This window comes from Schistocerca serialis, chromosome 4, assembly GCF_023864345.2.
Source record: "Schistocerca serialis cubense isolate TAMUIC-IGC-003099 chromosome 4, iqSchSeri2.2, whole genome shotgun sequence".
In the NCBI taxonomy this organism is placed as follows: domain Eukaryota; kingdom Metazoa; phylum Arthropoda; class Insecta; order Orthoptera; family Acrididae; genus Schistocerca; species Schistocerca serialis.
The window spans coordinates 199508956-199522056 of record NC_064641.1 but is presented as its reverse complement, the minus strand read 5'-3'; the positions used below and the strand labels follow the sequence as shown (position 1 = coordinate 199522056).

The 13101-nt window shown below is 42.6% G+C and overlaps 1 protein-coding gene across 1 annotated transcript in view; it reads right to left on the bottom strand.

Annotated features, from left to right (window-relative positions):
• The window catches only part of LOC126473887 (dipeptidase 1-like), an 804013-nt gene that overhangs the window by 101336 nt on the left and 689576 nt on the right, over nt 1-13101 (bottom strand). The gene's annotated exons all lie outside the window — the stretch shown is intronic.

Genomic DNA, 13101 nt, shown 5'->3' with positions numbered 1-13101 from the left:
TATTAATAGAAAACTGCTCTAACGAAATAAATCTAACACAAATGTTCATCAAATATTCAGTTTTTCACCTTTCGGCTTCAATAAACTCCGCCTCCGTTGCCAAGGTCCCTAACGTACTGTTGTGGTGTTGGTGACGATTCGTAGGCAGAGTTAAAGCCATTATTAAGGCAAATTAATGTCCTATAATAAGTGTCCGGATGATTGTTACTGGTTTTCGATGCCGAAATATGACATATAACACATTTCTCTGTTAAATGCATCGTCAGTGGATTTATTTTATTTACCTGTCTGTCATGACAAACTCTTTGTTTTCTCTCATGTAGTCACAGGTTTTGCCGATTTTTCCTTTTCCTAATCTGCAACTAAATAAAATGGAATATTGACTTTGGCAGAACAGACAAGTAGATGAAATAAATCCACTGAAGATGCCTTCGATATGTAGAACTCGCATGGGTTTCTAATACTATACTCAGTTTAAGAGGTCACCATTATCATCGCTATCGATTTAGACATTAGACCCGTATTTTCTTCGGTCTTCCTTGGCCAATATGTCTGTGCAATTGTGTCATTTTCGGAAACTTTATATGGTCCATTATTCCTAAACACTATTTCCAGCAGCTCCTTTATTCGTCCATATTCTCCCACATTCCAAATATGTGTAGCTAGCTGATTTCTTGTATACTGATTTCTTGTATCCTGAATTCTTATTTTAACAAGATATCTGTGTCCCAGTTGTATCCTAAGGAACTGCATCTCTGTGACTTGTATATGGCTGTGGTCTTTCTGTCTTTACTTTCGCATTTCACTGATATCGTCTTCTACAGCTTTAGCTATGTTTAGGTCCGCGCACCTTTCAGTGTTTTTCGAATAGTCTCACACTGCCTGGCATCTTCTTCACTTTCTACTTATAGCTCTGTAGTTATGGTACATCAGAGACTAAATAATTAAACTGGTTGAAACCGTTCTAAAAGTAATAAAGTTGTGAGAGAGAACCACTAGGAGGGTAGCGACTACTCCAGTAAATATGCGTGTATCTGTTTTTAAGCTAGCTAGGTAGCATAGAAAGTTATACACCAGAGGAAGGACGACTTTATCGACCGCGAAATATGTGTGACACATTTCGGAAATCCAAGTGCCAAAGTAGCACAAGGAAAAGAGCGTTACCAGTCCTGTGCGTAACATGGGATGACAGACTATTCTAAAAGTAGGCAACCCAAAAAAAAATCGCTATTATTGAGTGTTTGCCTTGGAATGTTATGGTTACTGATTTTGAGCTGAATTTTAAAGTCATATTCCTTACAAATCAAACATCATTACAAAGCAGCACTTTGAAGATTATATGTGGCGGTCTGCATACTCCGTAAGTCATCAGTAGCGACAGGATTAAATGGGTTTGTATGTTGCATATTTACTTGAATACAGCTGAACGTGTTTAAGACGTGTAGAGTGTAACGTGTTGTGCGCTATGCCCCCACAAAAAGAAACGTCGTTTCGTTGATAGCTGACCATCCTGGAACATTTACATATAACGGAACTGTTGTATGCTGTCGAGTTTGCAAGAGAAACGTTTCGTGCAAAAAGAAAGTTTCAAATAGACCAGCATGTCAAGACAAATCTTCATATCGCAGTAAAGCAGAAGAAAGGACCACGACAACTTCTAGCAACAGCAAGCTGCAGTAGCAGGGATTTGTCCAAAGGTAACCAAAATGTCTGTTTAACATGGATCTATGTGAAGCATTCATTGCAAACAATATTACTCTTCACAAACTTACAAACCCAACCCTTAAAGGCTTCCTGCGCAAATATTGTTGAATTCAAAATACACCATATTGATGAACATTGCGCGAAAATTACATACCGACAATTTACATAAAAGTTCTGGCAGAAATACTCAATGAATTCAAGGACAACATTATCTGGATTTCAGCTGACGAAATTACAGACACTTGTGGCCGTTACATTGCAAATTTTATTGTTCGTGCTTTAAAAGAAGAGCCATCTTCTTCCTATTTAACGGCCTGTGAAGAACTTGAAAAAGTAACTCATTCTACCATCGCCAGATTTGTGAATTAGGGTATTAGAAAAACATTTCCAGGCTCTTCTGCAGATTAAATGGTATTTGCAGTTATTTCTAATGCTGCTCCCCATATGACCAAAGCAGGAAAAGCCCTCCGAGTATTTTGTGCCGATTTTATACATGTCACGTGCTATGTTCATGGAGTACATCACCTTGCTGCAGAAGTACGTTCCACGTTTGTGAATGTAAATAAACTGACGTCATCGACAAATTATTTTTAATGGCTCATGCTCGCATCAAGGCCCACAAAGTAAAACTACCAAACGTGCCAGTGGTAAAGCGTTGGGGTATGTGGGTCGAAGCTGTGTTGCATTACAATGAACATTTCAAGGCCATTAGAGGGGTAGTAAACGATTTCGATAGTGCAGAGGCTTCGGCAGTGTGAAAGGTCAAGGATGCTCTTGGTGATTTCGGTATCGAAAAAGACACTGCCATGATTTGCTCTCATTTTTCCCATATACCTGCAAGTATTTAAAAGGTTGAAGCTCAAGGTTTGGCATTGAATGAATCTTTTCAGTGTACGAATAAATTTATTCTAGTGAATTCATCATTGTCGGAGTTGTTCCCAAGAAAACTTATAGAAACTTTGAAAACAGGCACTGAAACCTTGTGCCAAATTGATAGCTTTATTAATGGGATGGGTGAACTTTTACCAGAAACAATAAGTGTCAACATAGCACCCAAATTCAAATACTGCCCAGTTACCCGACTTGATGTGAAACTACCCTTTTCAGGTCATAAAGATGTTTTGCGTGATCGAAGATACGATTTTACTACCGAACATTTGGAACAGTACGTTGCCGTGTATGTCTACGATAATATAAAGTGTAATATAAACTGTAAACGATGCTTTGGTCCAATAGTATTAACTAGAAGTTAATACTGTTCCATAAAATTCATGACTGTATGATTTTTTTAAAATAAAATGTTGCCCCCTGCGTGCTACATATCTCGAAGTTGGTTCTGTACACATCGATTGTTTCGCTGCAGCTCACTCGCATCGCATCCGCTTGTTACCGACAACAACAGCAAACATGGTACAATTATCGAAACACGATATGCGTCCCCATTTTGCAAATTTTTAGAAAATAATCCCAGAACGGCCACCATCCTAACCTCTACCAGAAAGTATTGAGAAAATGATATCAGCATTCTAAATGTACCGATTTTTCCCGCTGCCGGCTCCCTTGTTTGTAACTGACATGAACAGGTTCGACTTTTAGATATAATGCACGCATTAACTACTATGCTTCTTTTTCCATCTTGCATGTTTCGTCATTTTTCATGCGTTTTAAGCCTTTTCATTCATACTTGCATGCATATTTTAAGGTTTTTATGATGAATGTAATACTCCATCTACCGACGAAATTGATTTTTATTTAACCCGAATGGTCAGTCATGACGACGAAGATCCGATTCATATGCGAAATCGTAACCTTAGTCTCTTTCACAAACTATAAAATCTAGTGAGAACAGTGTTTTGTGTTCCAGCCTCGAATGTGACTAGCGAAAGAAATTTCAGTGTGGATTGGAAGTTTATCTCCGACCGACGAAGCACGCTTGATATGAAAAAAGTTGATTCTTTGTAATTACTCCAAGAGGGAATAATTTGGGGGCAATTTTATTTTTGTTAGATTTATATTACGTTAGGAGGTCAAGTTCACATTTGTTCGTATGACTCAATAAAACATATGGTATTATAAAAAGCAGCAGTGTGATTTTTCATTATAAGATCGACAAAAGTTACATAGTTTTCCTGTGAAAGCCCAAATCGTTTCCACGTTTACGCTATTACAAAAAGCGCGTTACTTTCCGTTGCGTATCATCCTTCTAGACACTACCACACAGTATTATACGTCTGCAGCATAACTAATTTGATGTGGCTGTAGTTCCACCGGTTGCTGGAAGTATGTCAGGAGTGACACCAACCTGCACAAAGACAGAGCTGCTACTAAAACGGTGACATCAGAGCAGCGAACGCGCCAGACCGGACGGGCTCTGCCCTTCCCACGGCGCCTCGTTCGACCACAGTCTGCCCATTGCGAGCGCTCATACTCGGGTAAGTCATGCACAAGCGCGGTGGGCTAGAGCGAATATGACCGAACGAAACATCGTATTTACAGAACTCAAGTGACTATGAAAGATACACTAAGTGATGAAAAGTGTCCGGTCACCCACAAAAAGGTTCTGGCGCTGCAGTCCGGAACCGCGAGACTGCTACGGTCGCAGGTTCGAATCCTGCCTCGGGCATGGGTGTGTGTGATGTCCTTAGGTTAGTTAGGTTTAAGTAGTTCTAAGTTCTAGGGGACTTATGACCTAAGATGTTGAGGCCCATAGTGCTCACAGCCATTTGAACCCACAAAAACATACGTTTCTCCTATTAGGTGCATTGTGCTGCCACCTACTGCCAGGTACTCTATATCGGCAACCTCAATAGTCATTAGACATTGTGAGAGAGCAGAATGGAGTGCTCCGTAGAATGTGGTCAGGTGACTGGCTGCCACTTGTATTATACGTCTGTACGCGTAAATTCCACACTCCTAAACATCCCTAGGTCCACTGTTTCCGATGTGATAGATAAGTGGAAACGTGAATGGACGCGTACAGCACAAAAGGGTACATCCCGACATAGACTGTTGACTGGCAGAGACAACTGCGAGTTAGTGTCGTAATACATAATAGGCAGACACCTATCCAGACCATAACACAGGGATTCCAAACTGCACCAGGATCCGCTGCAAGTACTATGACAGAACTGGGATTTCATGGTCGAGCGGCTGCTCATAATCCACAACATTTTACCACTGAACAGTGGAAAAACGCTCTGTGGAGTGACGAATCACGGTACACAATGAGGTAATCCGATGGCAGATAGTGGGTATAGCGAATGTCCAGTGAACGTCATCTGCTGGAGTGTGTAACGCCAACAGCCGGCCGTTGTGACCGAGAGGTTCTAGGCCCTTCAGTCCGGAAACGCGCAGCTGCTATGATTGCAGGTACGAATCCGGCCTCGGGCATAGATGTGTATGATGTCCTTAGGTTATGACTAAGTAGTTCTCAGTCTAGGAAACGGATGACTTCGATGTTAAGCCCCATAGTGCTTCGAGCCATCCATTTGAACCATTTTGTAATGCCAACAGTAAAATTCGGAGGCGGTGGTGCTAAGGTGTGGTCGTGTTTTTCATGGAGGGGGCTTGCACCCCTTGTTGTTTTGTGTGGCCCTATCATAGTACATGTCTACATTGGTGTTTTAAGCACCTTCTTGCTTCCTACTGTTGAAGAGCAATTCGGGGATGGCGATTGCATCTTTCAACACGATCGAACACTTGTTCATAATGCACGGCCTGTGGCGGAGTGGTTACACGACAATAACATCCCTGTAATGGACTTGCCTGCAGAGAGTCCTGACCTGAATCCTACAGCACACCTTTGGGATGTTTTCGAACGGCGACTCCGTATCAGGTCTCACAGACCGACATCGATAATTCTCCTCAGTGGAGCACTCCGTGACGAATGGTCTACGATTCACCTAGAAACCTTCCAACACCTGACTGAACGTATCCCTGCCACAGTGTAAGCTGTAATCAAGGCTAAAGGTGGGCCAGCACCATATAGAATTCCAGCATTACCGATGGAGGTCGCCCCTAACTTGCAAGTCATTTTCAGCCAGGTGTCCGGATACTTTTGCTTACATAGTGTGTTTTTGATGTGTGCTAGGTACGTCTTATCGGCCTGTGCGTATAGTGACTGTTTGACATCTGTAAACCTTACATGAAAATCATTATTCCTAAAACGTCCTAATCCTTGTCCCAGTTCTTTCATTTCGTTTTTCCTTTGGTCAAAATTTTCCACATTTCTGGCACAGAGTACCCGCCACCGTTATCAACAGTTTCAATAAATAGAAGTTACTTTCCATACAGAGGATAAAAACATAAAATCACGTTTTTAAAAGAATATATAATTGGTAATGAGGGATTTAGGCAAGGATGTGATTGTCATCCGAGCTTTTTAACGCTTATATTAGTGACGTCCTACACTGACTGAAGATATTGACAGCACCTGGAATTAAGTTAGGAAGGACCAAATTAACTGTACTAGGATTCCATCTCTGACAAAATGTTACGACTTATTTTTCTATGTAACCAGTGCGTTTCTCAAAGCCGCCTCCCTCCTGAATCAGTTCAATGATTTTGTCATATTTTCTTCCTACATACTGAAACGTTATAAGGAAGCTGTTCCACTTACTCTCCGTTTCTTGCTTCAAGCTTGTCGGCATCGAATTCACGTCACCACTTTTCTTCATGAACCTCTAGTGGAATAAACCACTCTAATCCTATTTATCAAATAACCATAACCCATTATACGTTTCAGAACTGTGCTTAAAACACGCATAATGCATACATAATGTTGAAAGGCGTGCCTGCAGTGCATTCCATATATTAGCGCCTTAAGAAGCTCCCCTCCCCCTATTTTCACCAATACAATATTTCGTAGTGCCTAATCTCGATAACGAAAGTCGGCAATTGTAGACAGGTAACACATTTTCCTATACTTTTCGCTCCATGTATCCGATATACACCCACATACATTCACGCCTATAGCCTGGGTAATGCTGGGCATCCTACTCGCTCTTGTCCTTCAGTGTTTCGTGCTATCACCATAGGAAGAGTAAACTATGGAAAACGGCTACATGTCTCAACTCTAAACCGACATTTACAAATTCCTGACATAAAGCGCGAAAACCTACACCTAATATTAATGGAAATGGACTAAAGTTTCGGGCACATATTTCTACGCAACTTTCTAACTACTCTAACTTTCAATCAAACTGCTTATCATTCAGAATTTATAGTATGTCGTGTCCTGCCGACATGTGCCTTCAGCGGTGTACCTTAGGTCTCTAGAAGAGCGTAGCGTTACAAGGGATTGGAAAAGGGCACAGGTGATCCCCGTTTTCAAGAAGGGACGTCGAATAGATGTGCAGAACCATAGACCTATATCTCTAACGTCGATCAGTTGTAGAATTTTGGAACACCTATTATGTTCGAGTATAATAACTTCTTTGGAGGCTAGAAATCAGCATGTTTTTCGAAAAAGACGGTCGTGTGAAACCCAGCTCGCGCTTTTCGTCCACGAGACTCAGAGGGCTATAGACACGGGTTCACAGGTAGATGCCGTGTTCCTTGACTTCCGCAAGGCGTTCGATACAAGTCCCCACAGTCGTTTAAGGAACAAAGTAAGAGCATATGGACTATCAGACCAATTGTGTGATTCCTAGATAACAGAACGCAGCATGTTATTCTCAATGGAGAGAAGTCTTCCGAAGTAAGAGTGATTTCAGGTGTGCCGCAAGGGAGTGTCGTAGTACCGTTGCTATTCACAATATACATGAATGACCTTGCGGATGACATCAGAAGTTCATTGAAGCTTTTTGCGGATGATACAGTGGTATATAGAGAGGTTGTAACAATGGAAAATTGTACTGAAATGCAGGAGGATCTGCAGCGAATTGACGCATGGTGCAGGGAAAGGCAATTGAATCTCAATGTAGACAAGTGTAATGTGCTGCGAATACATAGAAAGAAAGATCCTTTATCATTTAGCTACAATATAGCAGGTCAGCAACTGGAAGCAGTTAATTCCATAAATTATCTGGGAGTAAGTATTAGGAGTGATTTAAAATGGAATGACCATAAAAAATTAATCGTCGGTGAAGCAGATGCCAGACTGAGATTCATTGGAAGAATCCTAAGGCAATGCAATCCGAAAACAAAGGAAGTAGGATACAGTACGCTTGTTCGCCCTCTGCTTGAATACTGCTCAGCAGTGTGGGATCCGTACCAGATTGTGTTGATAGAAGAGATAGAGAAGATCGAACGGAGAGCAGCGCGCTTCGTTACAGGATGATTTAGTAATCGCGAAAGCGTTACGGAGATGATAGATAAACTGCAGTGGAAGACTCTGCAGGATAGACGCTCAGTAGCTCGGTACGGGATTTTGTTGATGTGTCGAGAACATACCTTCACCGAAGAGTCAAGCAGTATATTGCTCCCTCCTACGTATATCTCGCGAAGAGGTCATGAGGATAAAATCAGAAAGATTAGAGGCCACACAGAAGCATACCGACAATACTTCTTTCCACGAACAATACGAGACTGGAATAGAAGGGAGAACCGATAGAGGTACTCAAGGTACCCTCCGCCACACACCGTCAGGTGGCCTGCGGAGAATGGATGTAGATGTAGAGGTGTGATGGGGGATGTCTAATACAGGAGAGCAGAGCACTTTCCGCAGTAGATGTAGCCGATATCCTTTTCACTCACTGATGAAAAGCTGTGCCAAACATTGTTACAATCACCATCTTTCATACTGAGGATATATTATTTCGCGTCAAGTTACGCCTTCGCCCTCTCCTTCATCTCACCTTCGCCTGCCGTGATCCTGCAGTGGCCGACTGAACGCTGCTCGGATAACTATAGTAGACGGATGGGCAGTTGGCTCGAACAAGCGTCAGGGAAGTTGTGTGCAGTTGCTTCCAGTAGCTGTCTTAACATGTGACGGACTTAGACGGAACTACATGCACCGAGCAGCTCAAGCTAGCAGAAACGTCAGATGCAGACCGCCCCTAATAACCATAATGAACCAAGTGAAACCTGATGGAGATTAGCGCCGCAATACGCCCTTTTTCCTGTTAATTTGTCAGTACTACACAATGAGAGAGAAGATCATCACGTTCTCGTCCGGAAAGTTGTTTTAAAATTTTCCGCTCAATATCGACAGCGTCAGTCCACTGTTTGCTTCAAGTTTTACTACATTAGACTGACTAAATGTTCTTTGAATTGTGATAAAATGTAGTTGCGTTCCATGAAGGAATGTCTATTGTACTTAATCATCAAAAAATAAAGAAAATCTTACTGGTAGCAGCCCGAGAGCAATGCGCATTTCCTGCAAGTATTTTCATTCTAGTAAGATACCTGCAATATCAGCTACCTCACGCCCTATCATTTGAGATATCCATTACTGTGGTTATTCAGTAGGTTCCTGTACTACCTTAAGTTGAGAGACCATCACATTCTATGCATCCGCGAGTATGAATACCATCATAAACCGACATAAAGGTGGTATACAATCATGGGACTGAAATCACAAGAACAGTACACGATACGTTTCGATACGAGCAATTGTTGAACCGTTGCGGGGTAACTGTTTAAAACCGCAAACAAACTTATTGTGCTCCATTTTTGACAACTCAAGTCCCACCAGTCATTTATAATCACCAGGTTTAGGACTTTTAGGTGCACACCTTTTCCTTATGGTAATTTTCAGCTCTTCGCAAATCTATCACTGAGCAAAGTTTAGCCTCTAATTGCGCAAACATACGTTGCTTCATGCTCCTGTTTCCCTTTTTTGGGACTTTTATATTTTTTCCCCTGAAAGCATGCCCGTAATTCCCTTTTTTCTTTTACCATAGCTTTTCAGTAATCCTCTAGAGCGCATTTTATTATTTATAAAGGAAATAACTTGCGAGTATAATTTTATACATGCTTTCAAATCAATATTTAACTTTCAGTGTGCAGTGAACATGGGAGTAGTAAGCCTGCCTGTGTCAGTAAACAGGGAACTGAAAGTATACGTCCAACAATGGAAAATAACTGTCTGTACGACAAATCCTTTTATCTTTCATTTTCCCTCTATAAAAAGCCTGCAACAATCCTAATAACAAGGAATGTATTTCATTCTATCCTTTTAATTTCAACATAGTCAAAAGCCTGTTGTTCATGAATGTCATTTTGTTACTAGGCGAGTATATTCCAAACCGTACCACGCAGAAGGTTTCCAGTGCCACATATTTCGTTCTGTTTCAGACATTTAAAAGAGGTTCTATAGGAACTGATGGAACAGCTAAGTGATGTACAATTCGCGATTCAGAAATTTTGTTAGATGAAAAATACCAGCGAGATCGCCTCATACAGCAGATATCCAGCTCTAACAGTAAGATCTGAAGAAACAAGATTCTTCAGACAAACAAGTCACGGCAACCTCTGATATGAAATGCGTTTGAAACTCAAAATCTGCAGGACTTCAACATTGATTTATGTGCAGTTCTTACCCAAACAAGAATACCAGTCAATAAACGATTCATTCAGCCTTCAAGGGATGTCTTCAATAATACACAAAGATGTCAATGGCCGATGAGAACATTTTGAGAAAAGAACTAGATGACGCCTGTTTACAAAGAAACCATCCACAAAATCCAGGAGAAAGTACACTCCTGGAAATTGAAATAAGAACACCGTGAATTCATTGTCCCAGGAAGGGGAAACTTTATTGACACATTCCTGGGGTCAGATACATCACATGATCACACTGACAGAACCACAGGCACATAGACACAGGCAACAGAGCATGCACAATGTCGGCACTAGTACAGTGTATATCCACCTTTCGCAGCAATGCAGGCTGCTATTCTCCCATGGAGACGATCGTAGAGATGCTGGATGTAGTCCTGTGGAACGGCTTGCCATGCCATTTCCACCTGGCGCCTCAGTTGGACCAGCGTTCGTGCTGGACGTGCAGACCGCGTGAGACGACACTTCATCCAGTCCCAAACATGCTCAATGGGGGACAGATCCGGAGATCTTGCTGGCCAGGGTAGTTGACTTACACCTTCTAGAGCACGTTGGGTGGCACGGGATACATGCGGACGTGCATTGTCCTGTTGGAACAGCAAGTTCCCTTGCCGGTCTAGGAATGGTAGAACGATGGGTTCGATGACGGTTTGGATGTACCGTGCACTATTCAGTGTCCCCTCGACGATCACCAGTGGTGTACGGCCAGTGTAGGAGATCGCTCCCCACACCATGATGCCAGGTGTTGGCCCTGTGTCCCTCGGTCGTATGCAGTCCTGATTGTGGCGCTCACCTGCACGGCGCCAAACACGCATACGACCATCATTGGCACCAAGGCAGAAGCGACTCTCATCGCTGAAGACGACACGTCTCCATTCGTCCCTCCATTCACGCCTGTCGCGACACCACTGGAGGCGGGCTGCACGATGTTGGGGCGTGAGCGGAAGACGGCTTAACGGTGTGCGGGACCGTAGCCCAGCTTAATGGAGACGGTTGCGAATGGTCCTCGCCGATACCCCAGGAGCAACAGTGTCCCTAATTTGCTGGGAAGTGGCGGTGCGGTCCCCTACGGCACTGCGTAGGATCCTACGGTCTTGGCGTGCATCCGTGCGTCGCTGCGGTCCGGTCCCAGGTCGACGGGCACGTGCACCTTCCGCCGACCACTGGCGACAACATCGATGTACTGTGGAGACCTCACGCCTCACGTGTTGAGCAATTCGGCGGTACGTCCACCCGGCCTCCCGCATGCCCACTATACGCCCTCGCTCAAAGTCCGTCAACTGCACATACGGTTCACGTCCACGCTGTCGCGGCATGCTACCAGTGTTAAAGACTGCGATGGAGCTCCGTATGCCACGGCAAACTGGCTGACACTGACGGCGGCGGTGCACAAATGCTGCGCAGCTAGCGCCATTCGACGGCCAACACCGCGGTTCCTGGTGTGTCCGCTGTGCCGTGCTTGTGATCATTGCTCGTACAGCCCTCTCGCAGTGTCCGGAGCAAGTATGGTGGGTCTGACACAGCGGTGTCAATGTGTTCTTTTTTCCATTTCCAGGAGTGTATTTTACTGCCAAGTGGGTCTCGTTCTAGATGAAACCATAGACTCAGTGGAACAATATATCTTGAACAATTTAGTTGTTTTCTTAGCAGAGGAGAATAATGAAGCCTATCTTGTTAAAAATGCATGAACTGCCGAAAAGCCGATGCCGGTACAGTAATGTCACCAATCATGGGTTTTCTATAAATTGTTGCCTCGTGGTACGGAGGTAGAAAATGTACTTCTGGCGGTTACGGGTCTGACTAAGCATATTACATATTTGGTCCATGTCCTTCACAGGGTTTGTAAATCCATAAGAAAAGAATACGACATTTATCTCTGCTCTGAAGTAGATACTGCTGAAAGCTCCGAGAGATGTTGTTGCCTACAAAGAAATCACTGGCCTGCTCCTTCCTGATTTCCTAGTCATTACTCGCTGGGGATGTTGTATTGATGTGCTGCCATGTTGTATGAAAGTTCTGACAAGGATAGAGACTTTGTGCTTTCCTTGGATCCAGCGGACGCATCTGCAATTTCCAAGGCACAGCAAGTTCTGATACCAGAAAAAACACATAATTTGCGGTCAGAAGCGTTTGGTGCCTGTAGTTACATGTACGAGAGACCTATTAAATGATTAAAACAGCAAAGATTCAGAAAGAAAAGATAGTGGGATATTTAATCTTCTGCGAAGGAGCAATTACATGGCTTTTCCAAAGAAAAGTTGAATAAAGTCTTCCGAAGAAACCAAATATTAAGGAATTTGTCACATTTGTAGTCTTACGATTCCTTATTAATACAAAGTTTGGCTCACTAGTTTCTGCAGATGTCGAAAGAAGCTTTATCATCTACAAAGACTTTCTAACCCCCAATAGCAACAGATTTTTTAAAAGAAATATAGAGATACTTGATGTCTTGAAGTACAGCAGCTTCATGTTTCTTCCTACTGATGAGTAATGATTTGATGCACTTATTTGTAACTCAGTACACTAGAGTCAGAGACAGAGAATACGTTGAATTAAATGAGTAATCATTACTTTGTGTCACCATCTTAACCTTGCGTTAGCACCTTTATCCTTCCTTTTTTCATCTGAAATTTGCACCTATTCTCCTATTCTCGCTAATCACTGTCTATTAGCAAATACTGTGGTCACCCGTTCATAGACAATCCTCATATTTCTTAATAGATATTTATCCTTGGTGTAACATGGATAATTGGAGCACATTCTAAGACACTTAATTACAATGGAAAACTTCATTTTACATTTCACTAAAGGGGAATGTGATATAAGCAATGAACACTATAACCGTGCGGAATTAGTGCTGGAAACATTTAATACAGAGAATTGTAGAGATAATCA